Here is a 22,946-nt window from a genome sequence, read left to right as displayed (position 1 = left end):
TCAAGAATTTCTTTTGCTCTTACAAGATTTTTTTCATTTCAAATTCTACACTTAGTTGCGCCTTCAACTTCTCAATTTCACAAACATTCTTTTGCAACAACTAACATATAATCCACATACAACAATAAGTATATCAATGACCCATCTACTATCTTTCTAAAAATAAATGCAACTATCGTACTTGCTTCTTGAAAACTCATTACTAGTCATGAATGAATCAAACTTTTTGTACCATTGCCTTAGAGATTGCTTTTAGGCCATACAAGGATTTCTTCAACAAGCAAACATGATCTTCTTTACCTTCAACTTTTGAAACCATCCGGTTGTTGCATATAGATCTTCTCTTAAAAGCTCACCATGTAAGAATGCAGTTTAAATATCTAACTACACCAACAACAGATCATTCATGGCCAACAATGCAAATAAAACACTAATAGATTTATGTATCAATGTTCTAGGATCGAACTGGGAGAATTCAAAGGCCTACTAGCCCCAATAAGCCATGGCGACTAGGTCTAAATCACTAGGAACTTAAGACGAAATTCCTCCACCTCGTCACTCGGATGGAATCTAATCTACCTCAGCCTCCTATGTTTGCCTTAAGTACAGGAGCCCTACGAGAAAGAAACAAAAAAAACACTAAGTCTAAGGGTCAATCTATCCCTAATCCGGAAACCTAGCTATACCTAACATTTTAGAACATGCATAGTCTATCATGGCATGGAGGTCATCAATGCATGGTGATGCGTTCTCCACAAGTGTACGAGTTACACACAAGTAATATAGTGGTACCCCGCGAGGGATAGGGTTGTCGAACCACAAGGACTAGAGTTAAAATACTAATTTTTCTTCTGATCTCTAGTTAAACAAGAATTAGGTTTGGTTTAAAAAAAGAAACTAAAACAAGTAAAGGAAAGAACATGAGGAATTATCAAGTAGATTAGGATTAAGGTTTCAACAGCAAAAAAGCAATGCCCTAGGACGATTCCTATGAGCTATAGTACGCTGACTTACTTCCAATGCCTACTAGGTACATTCTACGGTTCTTGTGTGTGCTCAAAAGCAATATTGCATCTATGGTTCTTAATAACACCAAGTTTTGGTGAGGTAATTGTGGTTTCATACACATCGAGTTTTGCAATCACACAGGGCAACTACAACTATAACAATCCACACACCAAGTTTTACCTAAGCAACTATGTAATTCAAACACATCAAGTTATACAACACAAGATTAAACACAAGAAACTAATAGAACTCTGTAGAACATTAAAAGTAAGTATTCAAAGCATACAAAGCATCATAGTTCAACATCCCGACACATAGTGGACGATTAGCTCCTCATGGATTTGTATAACATGGAAGAAATAGATAAAGATCTAAGGAAAGAAGACATAACTCCCTCCTTCTCAAGATATTCTTCCTAGTTGAGCTTCCTTGATGCTAGCCTCACTTTCCTAGTGCCTGCAACTCATCCTTGATCCCCTTAGATGGTGTGGTGAAGCTTGACCTTCGCCCTCATCAAAGTCCTCCTAGTAGAGAAGATAATCCCCGAACAAAGATGAGGTTGAAACCCTACAAGGCTGGAGTAAAAAGATTGATTTCGGGCTCGACATGGTCAAAGCACAATCGTGCTTGCACCGTGCTTTCTCATTGAGATTTCTGAGTAAATTAGTTAAGTGCTCGCCTGGAAAAATCAAAGGGAGGAGTACGGCCGTGCTCCACCTTTGCTTCGCCTGTGCACGACTATGCTAGGAGCACCAAGTGCGTGCTTCCCCTGTTAAGCAGAAACTATCACTAGACTGAGAGAATTAAGGGGAGCCACACAGTCATGCTGAGACCGTGCTTAGCTTGAGAGCACCTCCCTGCTTGAATTATCACTGAGTCATCTTCCATGCTGAAATAATTAGGAGGACAGAGCACGACCATGCTCTGCCCGTGTTCAACTTGAGCACTTAGCTAAATTGTCATTCTTTTCTCATTTCATCCCCACCTTCACTTTGCTTGGATCCCCTAAATCTTGCACAAAAAATAAATATACCCAGAATAGCACTGAATATACACAAAAGTAAGCTAAAGGACTAGCAAAAGAATGAATTGAGAACAAATGAATATGATATAAAATGCACTCATCACAAGGGCATATCCTACTCATCCACATCAACGAAGATAAAAAATTAAAGCATGCAATGATTAAGAAAGCTAGAATGATATATATTGACCTATCAAGATTTATAAACAATAACTAAGCGACCTAGATATAAAATTACCCTCGAACTAGGTTCTCATAGATCAAGGAAAGTAATACATCCAAGTGCAAAAGAGCTATAAGATCAAATCATGAATAAATAAATGTTCAATGTGTTCCTAGACTAACTCTCTCTAAAAGTTCTCTGAAGATAAGAATTAGAGGATCCCAAGGTTGTCCGATGACATGTATCACTCACACCTCTCTGATGATGATATTTCAAGATGCTCGTCATGCGCAATCCGCCGAATCCATTAGAATATGGAAGAAACACCGTCTTCCACCGCTCAAATCTCTAGAAATCTAGCCGATCTATGTTCTTTTCACAAAAAGAATATCCCTTCAAATTGAGAAAACTAGGGTATTTATAGTAATCAGTTCCGCCATGACCTCACCACTAGCTTGTGATGCCCATTGTGAGTAACTTGTTGCTTGGGCTCCAAGTGCTTCCTAGGACGGTCTTTGGTCATTATGCGTCTTGATAATGGCCGTTATGGACTTCACAATGGTTATTTGAAAGGCTGTTAGGGCTTCTATATTGCTACCAGTGAGCTCATGCTGCCACGGCTTGATCACAGTAGTGGTAAGTGTAGACAATAGGAGTTGTGAGTTCCCAAAACGCCATTGTGAGACATGGTATAGCCTTGATTCAGCAACTTGCTTCATTTTGCTTCAAACATCTTCAAATTAGCTTCTTTCTTCATAAAACAGAAATAAAGGTCATTGTGAACAAAAGAATGAATTTTCATCCTAATAAGATGCTAAATCAATACAATTTCATGCTAGATGCAGTGTAAATGATATAGAAAATTTGATCAATTTAGCACTTATCAAATATGCGATGTAAATGCTATAATCAATGCAAACTCGCCATCTTGTAATCGTCTCCGGTTGGAATCAATTCATTCTTTTCATTTCTCACAACCGACATCCCCCTTTTTTCGGGAACCACTTGAGTTGGGCTCACCCATGCACTACTCGGATATGGGGTAGATAATCCCCGCATCTAGGACCTTTACCACCTCCGCCTTGACCACTTCTTTTCATGTTCAGATTTAGTCTTCGCTAAGGTTAGATCATAGATTTGTAGTCATCTTCCATTAAGAGTTTTATGAGTACCGAATGACGTGATTTATGCCCTTAATGTCTGAAATCTTCCACGCAATAGCCGACTTATGCCTTTTCAACATGCTAACAAGCTTTGCCCTTTTGATCCACAGACAAGTTTGAAGCCACAATCACTGGGAGTTTAGAGTCTTCCATCAAGAAGGCATACTCCAAATGTGCGAGGAGGATTTTTAAGCTCTAGTTCTAGTGGTTCATCAATTGATGGGCGCAACTTTGCCTTCCTTCAATCATGCCAATCTCCTCAAAGTTGTTCGCCTCGCTTTCAAAAATCATTCTCCCCTTTCTACTTGTGAATATGTTTTACGTGTGGTCTTTAACTACTATCAATGCCTCCATCCCACAAATTTCCCTTCCTAACATCGATACACCAACAGAGAAAAGTTCCTACCTTTGTTCATGATAAGATGAATCAAACTAAGAGAGGACTCTCTCCAAACTTTCTTCTAAGTGATCACTCATCGATGCAAATCGCATTTCTCAAACCCGATCTAGAACACTATCTAATTCGCAATTCCGCTCTTGAATTACGGCAATGTATTCTTCAACCTATTCTTCCACGGGATGTTGAATAGTGTATGGTTCTTACAAGAGATAGCACGGTGTGTCTCATCCTGCAACAATTGAACTTTTTGTTCCACATTTTCAACCATTCCCGTGATAGTGTCGAATAACTCGGGCATGTCAATCACTTTTTTTTTCTGTAATCCAGGAAAAAGAACAAATCAGAACAGTGATAGAAAAAGAAGATGTGAAATAGAATGAATGAATGAATAGCTAAGAAAACAAGTACAAAGTATCTCTAAATGCCTACTCCCTAGTAACGGTGCCAAAAACTTGACAACATCCCTTGCGTATGCCCCGCAAAGTGCACAGGTTTGTCGAGTAATAAAATCCCAGGTGAGTGGCTATCGTACCATAGGGAGTAGGGAATAAAAAAATACTTAAATTGTTTCTTAACCAAGTGAAAGATGAATAATGATTTTTGTTAACAAGATGTAATGTAAACAATAATAAAAGAGATAAGAAAGATAAGCACAAGTAAAGGGGAGGTAAGGCAATCGATATAAATGGGGTACTCGGATATTCTTCCGCCTAGGACGATCGTTTCATGTGCAAAACCCTATATTATGCTTCCTACCAAATGCATTAATGAGTCGTGGAGATCCTTCAATACATGGTCCCAAATCTAAGGTCAACCATTCATGACTCTATACATGTCCCGGAGGAGAAATTGAACAATCTCAACACCTCACACTCATACATAATCGCAATGAGTTCTAGGGATTCCAAGGAATAAATCCTCTTTCTAGATGTAGACATAACCCTTTGGTCCAAGTGGAAGGTCCCTAGTCACAATTAAACCCTAGGTGCTAAAATCACTTCAACGCTTCACTCCGTTGCCTCTGCAACTAAGCCACAGAGGAAGGTCATCCCTTAGCCCATTCATTCTACTATGACCTCAAAGAACCTAAGAAAATGGAGGTAGGATAAATCACACTGAAGGGGAAAGGGGACACTTCGCTACCTCTTGACTCACACTCTCAACCCTCTCCAATCTAGCTTGGTCTAACTCTCGTGGTGTGTCACTCACTCACAAGGGTTATTAATAATAACTCTCAACCCTAGTGTAACTCTAAGCAAGCATTCATTCAATCAAGCATTCAAGATTGAAACTCAATTAAAGCATCAATTAATGAAAGCATAATAAAAGGTTTAATGAAACAAATACATCCTAGGGTTCACAAATGCAAGTATCGAGTAGGGGGTTTTAGCTCTCCATGAAGCTAGTTACAATCAACAATAAAAATCGAATGTAAAAAGTAAGTAAGCCATGGAAAAATCCCTCGATAGTCGTGATGATGGTATTGTGGAGAAGCCTCGACTCTTCCAAAGGTCCCTTTGTCCGGCCTAGGATACACCTCACCGGGATCGGTCTCGACGAAAGCTCTCCCACTAACCTTCTTCCAAATGGAGCATGAAGTCAAAGCCGTAGAATCTCTCCAAATCCTTTGTCAATACCTCTTAAAACCCTAGCCGCAGTCCTCTCTCAAGTTGGGGAAAAGATGGAGAAAAGAATGCTGAAATCGGGGATGAAATCGGCCTTAAATTGGGGTGGAATCCGGTATCCACACGCCCCTGTGGATTCTCCACACCGGCCTGTGGAAATTCTGCACGGGCGTTGATAAGTTCCACACGCCGGTGTGGATTCTCTAAACTTCACTTTTTCTGCCGATTGTAAACAGTACCTGCTATAGTAAATTTCTACATTGTTTTGCAACAATACCGCTATCATGCATCACCCTCGAAACATTCCCGAATCCATGCTTTTCATCGAGGTAACGTAAACGGGCACACGTTTATGTCGTAGATCACTTTACTTCTTCAATAAATAGCTTCATTGGTGAAGATCTTGCTATCAATGCACAAGCCGGGATACTCGAAATTTGATCGCCCTTTGTGCCCCTCCAAACCATCGTGCTAACTTGAATACAAGGAGGTTGGCACACATTCTTGCATCTTGAACCCGACTTATGTTTTCGCGTTTGAACCATCTCAAGATTTCCTCCAAATAGTGCGTTCACGATCTACATTGGCTTCTTTCTTTGCCATTCGGCTTCACAACCCTATATGCATGAAAGTAACATAAATGCACACATATTAGTGATAAAAACCCGATAAAAAGTAATGCTCATCGTAAGGAAAGAACACTTCGCATTCTTATCACACAAACATTTATCAAACTCCTCCACACTAAAGCTTTTGCTTGTCCTCAAGCCAAAAAAATTAAACACATTGAAGTATAGACTGAAGGAAATATGGAAGTGCTTGGCCTTAGGTTCACCAAAAACATGCAAAGAGAGCATTCTACAAGTAAGGGAAATTTTGAACATTAAATACGAAAAAATCAATGCTCTAGCTAAAAAAACTCGAACCAAAAAAAGGACAACAAACCGTAAATCGTGTAAGTGTGTGTAAACTCACTCAAGTCAACCCAAGGTATACTCCTCAAATTTCTAAGTATAAGGGACTTATTTATCCACACAAAATAACAAAAATTAAAAATATGGTAGCAGCTTCACACATCCTCTAAGGTAGCCCTTTCCAAAGCAGCCACTGAGGTGGCTTTCACACTTTGGAGGCGGTAGCTCTTTCCACTGGGTGGTAGCTTTCACTCATCTTATGAGATAGCTCTTTCTCTCATTAGGGCATAACTAGTATCCGACTTATGAGAGTAGATTCATACTTCATAGGTGGTAGCTCTTTCCACCCAACAAGCACAACTAAATAATAAAACTATATTATTATTATTATTTTTATTACAAAAGAAACAACTATAACTAGTCCCTTTAACATCAAACTTGAGTTTTCAAAAGAGTTTTTAAAGAGTGAGTTGTGCAATAAGTGTCAATTGGGCAAAAATTCCTAAAAATTCAAGCATGAACTAGATCATGAGAACATTCAATGTTAAAAATTCTCCTAAACTCAAGAATACAATCATTGCAACTAAGGTGAATCGCCATTAGCTATGTGAGCATGTATATCAATCAAAACTAATATAAAGGACATGTGCATTACGAAACTCCCCCCCGCACTTAAGTTGTACATTTTCCCCATTGTACATATGCAAGCTCACTCATAATATATCAAACAAGAATATATGTGGGAGAAGCAATCAAAACAATACTCACTTGACTCCTAGTGTTGCATTTGATGGAGATAAATTCTTGGGAGTGTTGTTCCAATGGGTTGTGAAGCACACACGGCCAAGTGCCGAAACACCTTGGTAGTGTTGTTCCATTTGATGGAGATAAATTCTTGGGAGTGTTGTTCCATGACTAGTTCACAGTTCCCATACTGACAAAACCATCTGTATGCATACACGAGGGGGTTCAGTGAAGCTCAATAAAAACAAAAACAACTCAAGCAAATAATGGATAAAGCAATGAATACAACTCGAGACATTAAAACGAAAATAGTCCCAGAAGGAAAGTCCTTTCTGAATATACAAGTCCAAAATTAAACGAAAAATAAATGATAGCAAAAAGTAAAGGACGATGAATCAAGCGTCGGTGTCACGCTCTGGCTCAGCTGCTCTCGGTGAAGGGGACGATCGTCGGTGGATCATCTGGTGCTAGAGATCGCATCACAAATGGTAATCTCGTGTCTCATTCCAGCAACTGTTGTATGACGTCGAATCATGCCATGAACTCTTTGTGGTTCAAGGTTTGTGTAGCGCGAACCTCGACCCACATCCTCGTCAGAGGATCCCTACGGCATTCTCAAGCCTCTCAAACCGATCATGGACTCGAGTTAGAGAAAATATCCACATTGGAGGGGGCTTGTGTATTGGAGGGACCGCCTCTATTTGATCTCTCTCGGCCTCTGACTTGGTTGTGTGCCCGCAAGTGTACAGGGTCGCTAAGTAATACCTTGAGCAAAAACCCAAGGATTGTATTCCACGGGGCTAAGGAGCTCCTATTACTCCTCCATCACTTACTTTCTAACCTTACAACTTAAGCAAGGTATACTACTCTAATACATGCAAGAATGTAAATAGATCTCAAGTATGACAATTCCAGGGCAAGCAAGGAGATCACAAAAGCAACGATGATAAAAATAGGCCTATGGATGAGGATCCCCATGAGAGGTCATCATGGTATATGGATGCATGATAATAGTGAAGCAAGCGTGATTTAAACCAAAGGATTTCAAAAATAGTTCAACCCCAATTTCTTGGTGATTAAACCCTAATCTCATACAAATGTCAATAAGGGTCTCTCCTTAATTACATTCCTATGATCGCATTAAGTGTAGGGAAATCCCACAATAAGGACATACTTGCTCTAAGTGTATCCTTAAGAATCGGAGGGGTTACCGACACCCAATCTCTCCGCATATCGACACAAGAATACCCCTTCTACCTCATTAAAAATCTAGTATATGCGAGTAGGCCACATCTACACATAAAACTCAATGAAGAACTAAGGATCTCTCCATTTTATAGTTTTAGACATGAAGAACAATGAGCCAAGATATAAATCAACCCAAATACATTCCAAATGAAGGTTTAGCATCCAAAAATACATGATGAACCCCCCAAGGTTCACCTACATCCGGTGGCCTTGGGGGTCTAGTGTGCCATCATACAAACAAGTATAACAAACTCAACAACAATAAGAAATAGATGCATAAATGGCACTCCCTAGTACGAATGATGATGAAGAAGAACAATGCCGGCGAATGATGCTTTCCTCTAGCCCAAAAGAATTCGAATGCTCCTCTTCCTTTGATGATGAAGCATTTTCCTTGAAGTTCAAGCTCTTGACCCCTTCCAAGCCTCAAGCCAAGCTCTCCCAAAATGATGTCTTCATTTTTCTCTTCTTCCCTAAGTGTTGGCTGCCAAAAGTCTCCCAAAAGTCTACCAGTCCCCAAGAATGGCCTCCAAATGCCCTCATATACCCCCGGTATACTCCCCTCCAAAGCAGCCTGTATGCCTCTCAAAATAGACTCAACAACCCCCCAAAATGGCCTCCATACTAGCGGTATCATCGGCTTAATGAGGGACCTCCATATCTGGTGGTATCGTCGGCTCAATGAGGACCTCATTGAAGCCATTTGGGGTCGGTAAAAGTGCACTCTAGCACTCATAATAGTATCCATACTGGCTCAATGAGCACCTCATTGAGCCAGTATGCCTTCAAACAAACTACTCTCTTTTTTGGCTACAGTATTCATCCTGGGGTCAATCCTGGGCAGCATTGAGGCCATATCATATGGTTCAATTTCTGACTTGAAAACTCTCCAGGTGCTAAAGCAGTAGCCACAGTGATCTTGCTATAATGCCGATGCTGCAGCACCACTGCTAAAGTACAACAACCTGGTTTTCTTCTTTTTTTTCGCCCAAAAGGTATCTTCGTATCCTCCGTGGAGTTTCTGTGCCCTACGAAGCAAATAACACATGATTAAGCACAAAACGGGCATCAATTCTTATAAAAACACATGCTAGAGGTATAGAATACATATAGTGAAATATGTACATTTAGATATTTATCAAATATCCCCACACCTAAGCGTTTGCTTGTCCTAAAGCAAACAAATCATGAAGAACAAAGGAAATGATAAGTGGCTAAATGTATTACCTCTGACTCAAATAAATATAATACTCTACAAGCATTGGAAAATGATATATAGATAATGAGTTACTACCATTAAGCACAACAAAAAGATCTTGTCCACCTCTTATATGTTTGTGCCATGTGTGTGAATCTTCTATCTCATTTGCCCTGAACGAGTCTAGCCTACTAACTTCAATCAGTACAGCTCTAGATGCTAATCACTCCACAGGCAAGAGTACTAAGTCTTAAAAGTGCTAAGTGCTACTTCAATGAACAAGTAAGATCCTTCTAAGTCTTGAACTCGAACTATCACCCTTTTCTTTATCAGAACCTCTAGTAAGTAGTCAAAAAGATCACTAGGTTTTTTTTTCAGTTCATTTTATTATTTTTTTTTCTTTTTCGAGTCCGACTAATGTAAATTTCACGAAAAAATCTTTCTGGAGGGTGCACATGCTGATTAGGCACAAGAGCCACCCAACTACTCGGTTACAGTCTACATAGACGCATTCACGCTTCATTAGCAGAGGAATACTAACATAGACTCATTTTTTTCTTTTTCTCTTTTTTTTCTTTCACATTTTCTTTTTCACATTCACCCTAGATCACGTCTTCAGACTACTCTACATGCCACAAAACTAGGGCTAGTACTCCAGCTACAATGAATACGCTACAATGAATTCGCCCAAAAGGTATCTTCGTGTCCTCCGTGGCATTTATGTGCCCTTCAAAGCAAATAACACATGATTAAGCACAAAACGGGCATCAATTCTTATAAAAACATAAGTTAGAAGTATAGAATACATATACTGAAATACGTACATTTAGACACTTATCATGACTCTAAAGCTGGCTGAGACCCCTCTACTGCGGCTTCCTCAGACACAAATGGATCTGATGGGGGCATGTTCAACACATAATCACCATTCGGATATTTCCTAATCATACCAATGAGCCTAATTGTCTCTAACCTGAGGGGTGCTGGTACTATCGTCTTCTCGGCCCCTCAGATCGTGTCTCGCAGGCCCATCCCCAAGATGGGTCTAGTGATGTGTAGGCATGAGAAAATGACACCAAGCTTGGGATACTATCCCTGATACATCAGATACTCTGCTAAAATGTGTCCCACATGAATCGGCTCATTTCGCACCATGGAATATAAATATAGAAGTTCTTGCCTGCTAAAGACTCCCGTGTTGTCGCCGCGACCGTTCACTGATCTACTCAGGATGGTATGAAGATATCTATAACTAGGTTGAGAAAGGCATGTAGCCTTGGACACTCCTGGTTCATATTGACCATGACCACATAGTATTCAATAGGCTCTTTGGGCGGTTAAGCTTCCCGAATAGTCAATCGGTAGCTCATCATACTCCTCTGTCGTAGTGAACTCCTCATCATATAACCTATGTCTAATGGAGAACTACGTTACATTCATACTATGATGCTGTCCAAAAGCTCTGAACTGAATGGCGACGACGCTATTGAAATGAGCATAAGAGTAGTCAAACTCAAATGAGGCAAGCACCTCCAATGTGAGTGGGTGGATAGCAGGGTTACGAATAATCAATAGCTTGCGCCAACTACCCACCGATAGCAACTCCTCGACCTCATTGGCCATGCTATGTGCTAACTACACCTCTCTCAGTGAGCTCACGTCTGACATCCATGTCTGACTGAACTTCAGCTTTGCCAACCGCTCAAATCGAGCTCGATGTTCAGAAACAGCAAATCCTATGCTTTTCGGCTCAAATGTAGGCTCTCTAGGATGCTTACCAGTAGCTTTCTTCGATCTGGGGGCCATACTTGCAGCATTGGAAGGAAAATCGATCAAATTCATTCAAAACATAATACTGCAGGAATACACACAGTCGTCTGGAAATTCCACACACTCGTGTGGATTCATTGGGCGTGAAAACCACATAGCCCTTGTGGCAAAACCCCATGAATACACCTCTCCCTATCTTCTATAGCTCATTAAAAACATACCACAACCATTTTAGCATGAAACTGAGGCACATTCACCAGTTTAATCGAAGAAAATCGAAGAGAATCAAATACGAACGAAGAGAAGATAAAACAAGGGTTTATTGATGAGAGAGATGAAGCTAAGACCCCTGAAATCGGCGAGAACCTCAAATTAATCTACTTAAAATCAACAATTAGAGGCCGGGGGACTGCAGGAGAGTGTTCTCTGAGTGCTTGGAGGTATTTTAATGGAAAGGGCTCGATAAATTTATAAAGGGAGAATGCAGCGTTATGATTCCTGCACATTCACACGGGCGTGCGGAAAATACCCAAGCCCATGCGCCTCCACAGGAGAGACTCACAAGGGCAGACGCACGCCCCTATGTGCTCTCGGGAGAACACTCCTCCTTTCTGAACATACCAATACGGGCGTGCGGAAAATACCCACGCCCGTGAGTTTTTCACAGGTTCGTCCACATGGGCGAATCCACACCCCTATGCGCTCTCGAGAAAAATTGCTAAGTCTCTGCAGGGAGAAGCATGCTCGTGCAAAAATTACCCATGGGTGTGCACATATCGCAGGGTCCCTCACAGGGGCGAGTCCACGCCCCTGTGCCTTCTTTAGACGAGCTCACAACACAAATCCACGGGTGTGTGGAAATTCCAAACGCCCGTGCGTTTTCTATGGATGACTTAGAAAACTCTGCAGGCTCTGCAGAAATTTCCTGAACATGTATGCACACTTAGAGCCTGCCCTATTATGCAAAATACATTAGTGAAAACATGAGAAGCTAACTCGCACGACCAAAAGGCTCGTCAAAACAAGTTAATGCACATGATAACACCGAAAATCCACAAGAAAATTATAGCTGAAGCATCTAAAAATCATGACACCACACTCAAAGTCTTATTCATGCAAACACTAAACTCACAACTAAGAAAACAATAAAAGCTTGGGTTGCCTCCCAAGAAGCACCTGTTTAATGTCACCAAGCTTGACGTACCTTGTCTTACCTCAAGGGGCTTATGAAGGAAAAATACTTCCTTGTCGTCATTACCAACCTCTCCTCCATAGTATGGTTTCAGCCTGTGCCCATTCATCTTAAATATACCCTTCTCTGGATGGGTAATCTCAACAGCCCCATGAGGTGAAACTTTTGTTACTGTATAAGGGCCAAACCATCTAGACTTGAGCTTCCCAGGAAATAACCGTAGACGAGAATTAAATAGTAACACCTGATCGCCCACATTGAATTTTTTCGGATTCTTAATATGTTTGTCATGCCAATTCTCAATTCTTTCCTTATAAATCCTTGCATTCTCATATGCTTTCATTCTCCATTCATCTATCTTGTTGAGATGTAGCATTGTTTGGTCCCCCGACTTGCTCAAGTCAAAATTCATAGCCTTAATTGCCCAATATGCTTTATGCTCTATCTCCACAGGTAAATAACATGATTTTCCATACACCAAATTATAGGGATTGGTCCCTATTGGAGTTTTGTACGCATTTCTATGAGCCCAAAATGTGTTGTTTAACCTTTTTGACCAATCCCACTTTCCTTGTTCCACGGATTTGGTTAAGATCCTCTTGAGCTCCCTGTTTGTGACTTCCACTTGACCACTCATTTGCAGATGGTAGGGGGTATGATAAGTGCTTGAGGAGACATATTTTTATATATGTTTTACATGCATTGAGCATCAGTTTTACTATGGTTTATGTCTCATATTGTGTATTTGGTGTTCTTTTATGCATATAGGTTGTGAATGCCTTGAAGAGTAAAAAGGAAGCAAAGATAGGCTATAAAGACACAATGTTGGGAGTTCTTGTTCAGTTCAAGGACCAAGACACGAGAGGAGTTCATAAACGAGGAGATGTGTGCCAACTTCCAAGAAGATTCAAGTCAATTCACTATTTGGAAGGGCACAAAGGCAGCCACATCTTCATATTCCTTCTCTTTGTGAAGATTGCAAGACTTCTCAAAGATACGTCGATGAAGAAAATTTTTATAGCCTACCACATGGACATGTGCCCGGACATGTGGCCTCAAGAGAAGAGTGTTTGGACCGCGTATTGTGAAAAGTAATGTAGCAATTTTACTGTAGCAATTTCACATGTGGCCTCAAAACGGCTATTACTGTTCACGCGCCCGCGTGGAAATTCCTGCAGCCCACGCGGGCACGTGGAAAATCCACATGGGGCGCATGGGGGCACGTGACAGACGCGGTCTAAGACCTATAAATAGCCGTTTTGCCCTATTCTTTCTCATCTTTTGTGCGGCTCTTGAGGTGTGAGACGGCTAGGGTTTGGAGAGGAGGTCTTTGTGGCTTTGGAGGCGCTTCGTCACCAACTTTGATCGATTCCTCCTCCGTCATAGCATCAAGGAAGCCACCGGTGAACCTAGCTTCGGAGTGGGTCCTTCAAGACGTCGAAGCTCCCCATCAAGGCCATCAGTTCATATATAAGGGGGTTTGTTTCTATGGTTTTAATGTACTTTCATTCATTGATGGTGTGTTTTGTATGTTGCTCCATGGAGAGCTAAAACCCTAGAGAGTATTTGGGCTTCTGACCCCTAGGATTCTCATCTTTTGTGGATTTGCTTAGTGTTTCTATTTAATCCGAGTTTGATTAAGTTTTAATCTTGATTGTCTAATGCTTGCTTGCCTCATTGATCTTTTGGTTATTTGGTTTGCATGATTTGTTACCTTGGTGAGAGAGAGGTCTCTATTAGGGTTAGAATCTCAAGATTGAAGAGGGTTGAGAGGGTGAGTCATGAGATAGTGAGCATTCCCTTTCCCCTCCGATTGGTGCATTCTATCTCCGTTCCCTAAGCTCTATGCAACCATATTTGGTGTAAGGTGTGAGATTGAGAGATTTCTCCGCCGGGACCTTGTAGGGGGTTAGGATCCTTCGCTGGGAATTAGGGTTGGATCAATCTTTAGGAATCGGATACACCTCTTGGAATCCCTAGAGTGCTTTGCGGTCATATGTGGTGTGAGGTGTTGAGATTGGGCGATTTCTCCACCGGGACCTCGTAGGGGACTAGTATTAGTGATCGAGAGGCCGGATCCGATTATATTTGGATTTCCACGACTTAACTTACTCTTTATATAAACACTTTTCTTATCCGGTACCTAATACCTGAATCCTAGGGGAAGCATTGCCCGAATACCCCACTTTTACTGATTGAGATCTCCATCCATTTAACCCTTGCATATTCATCTCCGGTATTCATTTCTTCGCACATTAGATCACCACACCTTTCCATTTATAATTAGGCTAGAAAGCAGAGAAGAAGTTAGTACTAGTAGCCCTGTTCCCTGTGGATTCGACTACCCACTCACCGGGGTAATTATTACTTCGACACCCGTGCACTTGCAGTTTACACGCATATTCGGATGTGTCAGGGTAGCAAGACAATGACGTACTCCATAGCGCTTCAACACTTTTGTGAGTTGTGAGTTGAAAAAATGGGTCTTTCGATCGCTAATGATGATTCGTGGTGTCCCAAACCAAGTAAACAACCTCTTCAGAAATTTCACCACCATTCTAGCATCGTTGGTTGGAAGAGCTTGAGCTTCCACCCATTTAGAAACATAATAAACTGCCACCAGGATGTATTGATTACCATTGGACTTCGGGAATGGTCCCATGAAGTCAATCCCTCACACATCAAACACCTCACAAAATTGCATCGGATTCTGAGGCATCTCATCTCTTCACGATAGGTTTCCAGCCCTCTGACAACTGTCACATTGAAGAACAAACTGGTGGGTATCTTGAAATAAAGTTAGCTAATAGAAACCGGCAGCCAAAACCTTCTCAGCAGTTCTGCTCGAAGCATAATGCTCCCAACGGGACCCGAATGACAGTGCGCAATAATGCTCCAACCTTCCTCCCTAGACACACATCTTCGAACCACATGGTCGGCACAAATACGGAACAGGTAAGGATCATCCCAAAAATAGTTCTTTGAGTCACTGAAAACTTTTTCTTCTGTTGAAAGCTGAGGCCTTGCTTCAGTATCCTTCCTGACAAATAATTTACAAAATCTGCGAACCATGGAGTATCCTCTGACTCTGCCTCCTGTACTGCATACAAATGTTCTTCAGGGAAAAAGTCATTGATCTCCTTGCTCGCCAATTCTTGCCCCTCACAACCTTCTAATCTTGAAAGATGATCTGCAACCATATTTTTGGTTCCTCTATTATCTTTTATTTCCATATCAAATTCTTGTAATAATAAGATCCAGCGAATCAATCTCGGCTTTGCGTCAGCCTTGTTCATGAGATAACAGAGTGCTGAGTGATTTATAAATACTGTGACCCTGGATAAAATGACGTATGGCCTGAACTTGTCAAAAGCAAACACCACTGCTAACAACTCCTTTTCGGTGGTTATATAATTCTCTTGAACACTTGTGAGGGTCTTGCTAGCATAATAAATCGGTCAAAACTGCTTGTCTTTCCTTTGTCCCAACACTGCTCCCACAACGTAATCACTTGCGTCACACATGAGCTCAACGGGTTCATTCCAATCCAGTATTGTCAAAATTGGTGCTTGCACTAATCTCTCCTTCAACAAATTAAATGCACTCATACAATTATCACCAAAATCAAATGGAGCATATTTTTATAGGAGTTTGGTCAACGGTTGCGTGATCTTCGAAAAGTCCTTGATAAACCTTCTGTAAAAACCTGCATGCCCCAAGAAACTGTGGATCCCTTTTACATTTGTCGGTGGAGGAAGCTTTTCGATGACCGAAATCTTTGCCCTATCAACCTCCACATCTGCTTGGGAAATCTTATGTCGAAGGACAATGCCTTCTTGGACCATAAAGTGACACTTCTCCAAATTGATGACGAGGTTCGTTTCTTCATATCACTCTAGCACTCTCTCCAAATTCTTTATGCATATATTGAAAAGAGTCTCCAAATACTGAAAAATCATCCATGAACATCTCCATAATGTCTTCCAGAAGATCATCAAAAATGGCGGTCATGCAGCGTTGGAATGTTGCTGGTGCATTACACAACCCAAAATGCATTCTTCTGTAAGCAAAAGTACCGTATGGGCAAGTAAATGTGGTCTTCTCCTGATCTTCTGGAGCTATGGGGATTTGAAAGTATCCCAACATGCCATCAAGGAAGCAATAAAATTAATGCCCTGCCAATCGTTCCAGCATCTGATCGATAAATGGCAATGGGAATGATCTTTTGGAGTGGCATCATTTAATCTTCTATAATCAATGCAAACTCGTCATCCTGTAACTGTCCTGATTGGAATCAATTCATTCTTTTCATTTCTCACAACTGTCATCCCCGCTTTTTTCGGAACCACTTGAGTTGGGCTCACCTATGCACTATCGGATATGAGGTAGATAATCCTTACATCTAGGAGCTTTACCACCTCCGCCTTGATGACTTCTTTTATGTTCGAATTTAGTCTTCGCTGAGGTTGGATCATAGATTTGTAGTCATCTTCCATTAAGATTTTATGAGTATAGAATGACGGATTTATGCCCTTAATGTCTGAAATCATTCACGCAATAGCCGACTTATGCTTTTCAACATGCTAACAAGCTTGCCCTTTTGATCCACAGACAAGTTTGAAGCCACAATCACTCGGAGTTTGGAGTCTTCCATCAATAAGGCATACTCCAAATGTGCAGGCAGGATTTTAAGCTCTAGTTCTGGTTGTTCATCAATTGATGGGCGCAACCTGCCTTCCTTCAATCTATCAATCTCCTCAAAGTTGTTCACCTCCTGTTCAAAATCATTCTCCCCCTCTTCTACTTGTGAATGTGTTTTTTTGTGTGGTCTTCAATGGCTATCAATGCCACAATCCCAGAAATTTCTCTTCCTGACCTCGATACATCCACAGAGAAAAGTTCCTGCCTTTGTTCATTAGAAGACAAATCATCATCTCTTTGGAAGAAGGTTGGTAAGGGAGCCTCCGTTGGATTGATTTGGCAAGGCGTATCTTCTCCGGACAAGGGGATCTTACGATGAGTAGAGGACTCTCCACAAGACCATCGCCACAACTATCGAGGGGGTTTTCCCAATGGATTGTTTTCTTTTACATTTAATTTCATTATCGTTTGTATTGTGCTCCACGGAGAGCTAAACCCCTAGTGGATACTTGGGAATTTGTGAACCCTAGGATGTAATAGTTTCATTGAATCTCTTTATTATGCTTTCAATTAATTGATGTTATTGTGAGTTCCAATCTTGAATGTTTGATTGTTTGAATACTCCCTTAGAGTGACCCTAAGGTTGAGAGTTCATGGGGTAACCCTTGTGAGTGAGTGACACACCACGAGAGTTAGACAAAGCTTGAATGGAGAGGGTTGAGAGGGTGAGTCGAGAGGTACAGGAACGTTCCATTTCCCCTCCAGTGTGATAGATTCTACCTCCGTTCCTCGAGTTCTTTGTGGCCATAATAGAGAGAATGAGCTAAGGGATGACCCTCCGCTCGGGGCTTAGTTGCGAGTGCAACGGAGTGAAGCGTTGAGGTGATCTTAGTATCTAGGGCTTAATTATGGTTAGGGACCTTCCACCTGGACCAAAGGGTTAGGTCTATAATTAGGAAGAGATTTATCACTTGGAATCCCTAGAGCTCTTTGCAACTCTATTCGAGTGCGAGGTTGTGAGGTTATCTAATCTCTCCTCCGGGACATGTATAGAGTTAGGCATAGTTGACCTTAGATTTGGGACAATGTAATTAAGGATTTCCATGACTCACCATTGCATCGATTAGGAAGCATAATAGAGGGTTCTTCCACTTGAAACAATTATCCTAGGTAGAGCATTATCCGAGTACCCCATCTTTATCGATTGCCTTACCTCTTCCTTTACTCGTGCTCTCTTAGTTGTTGCTTTTACTTTTGAGAATTGAATCATTGTCACACTTATCACTATTGATCTTTCACATAGCTAAGAAGCAGATTAAGTGTTTTTATTCCCTACTCCCTGTGGATTTGATACCCGCTCATTCGGGATTATTACTTCGACAAACCCGTGCATTTGCGGGATATACGCAAGGGGATCTTGTCAAGATGACGATGTCAGAGCCGAAGAACCTCTCAAAATCCCTAGCCAATACCTCTTAAAACCCTAGCCGCATCCCTCTCTCAAGTTAAGGAAAAGATGGAGAAAAGAATCTTCAAATCAGGGCTGAAATCGGCCTTAAATAGGGTTGGAATCGAGATTCCACACGCCCCTGTGGATATTCCACACGGGCCTGTGGAATTAACGCACGGGCGTGTGGAATTTCCCCATGCCCGTGTGGCTCCTCTGTTTTGCTCCTTCTTCATTCGGTTGTGAACAGAAACTGCTACAGTGACAGCCTGAAATACTCCCGAATCCATGCTTTCATCGAGGTAACGTAAACGGGAACATGTTCACGTCGTAAATCGTCTTGGTTCTTGAATAAACGGTCACGTTGGTGGAGATCTTTCTAAGTATGCACAAGCCGGAATACTGGGATGTAACTGCCTTCGTGCCCCTCCGAATCATTACCTTAGCTCGAATACAAAGAGGTTGGCATACATTCTAGCATTCTAAACCCGACTCATGTCTCCGCATTTGAGCCTTCTCAAGATCTCCTCCAAATAATGCGTAAAAGGATCTACAATGGCTTCTTTCACAAATAATCGACCTCACAACCCAACCTGCATAAAAGTACATAAATACACACGTATTAGCGCTAAAACCTGACAAAAGTAATGCCCATCATAAGGAAAGAAGGCTTCGCATTCTTATCGCACAAGTACTTATCAGTACATTTAGAAGAAAAGGGAAAGAACCTGTGGAAGAACAGTCTAATCTAGTTGGTTTGGAAGTTGAAGGGTCGGATAATATGGCGGAACAAAATGAGGAATAGAGAACGTTATCTAATTATGCCAGACCTTCAGTATTGGGGACACAGTTGAGTATTGTGAGTCCCCCGATTACAGCTCAGAACTTCGAGCTGAAGCCGGCATTCATCCACATGTTGCAACAATCTACGCAGTTTAATGGTTTGGCCGATGAGGATCCAAACAGTCATATAGAGAACTTTCTTGAGGTGTGTGATATGCTCAAGATAAATAGGGTATGGATGATGCCAATAAGTTGAGAGCCTTCCCATTTTCTTTAAAGGGGAGAGCGAAGCAGTAGCTACACTCATTACCTAGAGCATGAATTACCACATGGGAGGAGATGGTAGAAGCTTTTCTTGCCGATTATTTCCCTCCTAGAAAATCTGCAAAGCTTAGGAATGAGATCTTGTCCTTTGTACAGTTGGAATTAGAGTCTCTATTTGAGACGTGGGAAAGGTTCAAGGAGCTCCTGAGAAAGTGCCCTCAACACGGATTCCCGGAGTGGATGATTGTTCAGACCTTTTATAGCGGGTCTAATCCGAGCACAAGGCAACTCTTGGATGCGGCAGCAGGGAGTTACCTTATGTAGGAAGACCCCCGGTGAGGCCCATCAACTAATTGAAGAAATGGGGTTAAATAGCTACCAATGGAATGCTAGGGAGAAGAAGAAGGTGGCCGGGCTTCATTAGATAGATGTAGTAACTTCATTGGCGGCCCAAGTGGAAACATTGAGTAAGAAGTTAGATGTTCTAACTTCGAATAGAGTGGCGACCGTGACTACTTGTACCGGGTGTGGTGGAGGACATGCTTCCTCCGATTGCCTGATCTCCGTTGGTGATGCATCTTTGGTTGAGAATGTTGATTTTGTATGTAATGCGATGAGGAATCAAGGGAATCCATATAGCAACACCTACAATCCGGGTTGGAAGAATCATCCCAATTTCTCGTGGAGTAACCGAGTTCCACAAAAGGCCATGGGGCCACTGGGTTTCCAACAACAACAAGCCCTAAATATGGAGAACTGAGTTTCCAGTTTGGAGACCCGAATGACCGATTTGGAGAAGGCCTTGACTAGATTTTTGAAATCATAGGATACAAGGTTTCAATCAGTTGAGGCTACACTTTGCAACCAGACCGCTTCTTCGCACAACCTTGAGAATCAAGTGGGGCAAATTGTAAAGTCTCTATCGGAGAGATCACAAGGAAGCTTGCCAAGCAATACCAAGACCAATCCTAGAGAGCATGTGAAGGTGATCACTTTGAGAAGTGGTCGTGAGGTTGAAGGTAGGTTTCCTAGTGAGAAGCCCAATGAACACTCACCCGAGGTCATAGAGGTTGAAGAGGGAACAAGCAAAGAGAAAGAGGTGGCACCTCCACCCTTCAAACCAAGAATCCCCTATCCCTCTAGGTTGAAGAATGACCAAGCGGATGAACAATACAAGAAGTTCCTGAGTTTGTTCAAGCAACTCCTCATCAACATTCCTTTTGTTGAGGCGTTGTCTCAAATGCCTAAGTATGCAAAATTCATGAAGGATTTGTTGACTAATAAGAGGAAGTTAGAGGAGAGTGCTTCAGTGATTTTATATGTTTCTTGCTCGGCGGTTTTGCAAAAGAACATTCCAAACAAGAGGAAAGACCTAGGAAGCTTCATCATTCCATGCAACATTGGCAATTTAGGTGAAGAAATGACATTGGCGACTACAGGGGCCGGTATCAACGTCATACCATACACCTTCTTTTAGAAGCTAGGCTTGGGCGAGCCTTGGCCAACTCGCATGACTTTGCAATTGGCGGACCGAACGGTGAGACATCCGAGGGGTGTCATCAAAGATGTGCTTGTCAAGGTGGACAAGTATATATTTCCTGTAGATTTTGTGGTGCTAGACGTCGATGAGAATGCGGATGTACCCTTAATACTTGGGAGGCCATTCTTGCGGGACTTCCAAGTTATTGATTGACATGGATGGCGGGGAGCTAACTTTGAGAGTTTGAGATGCCAAGCTCACATACCACCTTGCTGAAGCCATGCGGCATTCTCTTGTATTCGATGATACTTTGTATTTTCAAGACACTACTGATGAGATTGTTGATGAATATATACAGGAAATGTTCAATCCGAGCCCCTAAGAGGGTTTGTTCGACTAAGAGGAGGAAAATGAAGAAGCAATGATGCTTAGCTTGACGGAAGAAGTACCGTCTACTATGGAGATGCCACCGGAAACTCTCCCAAAGTTGTTGGAGATTTGTGTGAACCGAACAAGTTGGATAAACCATTGCTAGGTGGTCCCAAGCCCAATAACTCTCCCTCTACCTTCAAGAGATTTTTCTCGTCATGCTTTCAAGCCATGGGTAAGAGGGCAACATTCTTCTATGAGCCCCCGTGAGATAAGGATGAGGTACGTCAAGCTTAATGACGTAAAACAAGCGCTTTCTGGGAGGCAACCCAAGTGTTTACTATTTTTTTTTTAGTTGTTAGTTTAGTTTTTTAATGAATAACTTGTTGAGTGTTGGTGTCTTGATTTTTAGATGCTTCTACTGTGTATCGTCTTGTGGATTTTAATGTCATCATGTGTTTTCATGAGGATTTGGCGAAGTTTAAGTCTCTTGAGCTTGTTTTTAATGTTTTCCGCAGGTGTATTTTGCAAAAAAAGGAAAGCCCTGAATGTGTAAACATGTTTAGGAAATTTTTGCAGAGCTTGCAGAGTTTTCTAAGTCATCCAGAGAAAACGCACGGGCGTGTGGAATTTCTGCATGCCCGTGGAGTTGTATTGCGAGCTCATCCAGAGAAAGCACAGGGGCGTGGACTCACCCTTGTGAGTGACCTTACGATTTTCGCACGCCCGTGGGTAACTTCCACATGGGCGTGCGTTTTCCTGCAGAGACTTGGCAAATTACCCGGAGAGCACACAGGGGCTCGGAGTCGTCCCTGTGGGTGACCCTGTGAAAAACGCACAGTGATTGCTTCCCCACAAGTGTACGGGATCGCCAAGTAATACCTCCCGTGAAGACGCGAGGATCGTATTCCATAAGAGCCATCGGAGCAACATCCAGCTGGGGACCACTGGAGTTTTCTTTCTGGTCTTCCAGACTTGCTTTCATCAACGATGTTGGTGTTGAGGGCGAAGGGGAATGCTAAGAATGGAATTGCCAGATTTTCGAGAAGAAGAGCTCTAGTCTAGCTGCTCTGGAGTCTTTCTTTTGTTCCTAAATTAATTCGGTTTATTGCTAACCAGATTCCCCATGCTATATGCGGCGACAATGCAATTCTCCAGAGAGTGAGTTGCTTTATCATAATGCCCGCCCTTAGTAGGATTTCCAGTAGTCGGTTTTTAGGTTGAGGTGCGAATAGTAGCATAGTTGCTTAGTCACCTTCCTCTTACGTATTACTATCTAGCTCTAGCTAGGGGCTTTTTAAGCTGGTGTCTTTACATATGTCATTAGCAAGCAAGGTGTAAGCTACTCTGCTGCTCGCTTCGTAAAGCTCCGCTCGTAGCTTTTCATCCTTGAGTATCTTGCTGCTTCTTCCGCTTCTGTCTTTGAATCTGCTTATGAGACTTCCATGTTACCGTACTTCGGATTCCGGATTGGCATCAAGAGTAGCAGTGGCTGATGAAAAACGTGATCTTG

The 22,946-nt window shown here is 41.8% G+C and overlaps 1 non-coding gene across 1 annotated transcript; it reads right to left on the bottom strand.

The window, feature by feature from the left end:
* Positions 1-19,707: 19,707 nt before the first annotated feature.
* Positions 19,708-19,814, bottom strand: LOC120266282. The gene has a single exon (XR_005538123.1). It is a non-coding gene; the product is annotated as a small nucleolar RNA R71 (small nucleolar RNA).
* Between the last annotated feature and the right edge of the window lie 3,132 nt (positions 19,815-22,946).

Source organism: Dioscorea cayenensis, chromosome 7 (assembly GCF_009730915.1).
Source record: "Dioscorea cayenensis subsp. rotundata cultivar TDr96_F1 chromosome 7, TDr96_F1_v2_PseudoChromosome.rev07_lg8_w22 25.fasta, whole genome shotgun sequence".
NCBI classification, from domain to species: domain Eukaryota; kingdom Viridiplantae; phylum Streptophyta; class Magnoliopsida; order Dioscoreales; family Dioscoreaceae; genus Dioscorea; species Dioscorea cayenensis.
This window is presented reverse-complemented; position numbering and strand designations above follow the sequence as displayed.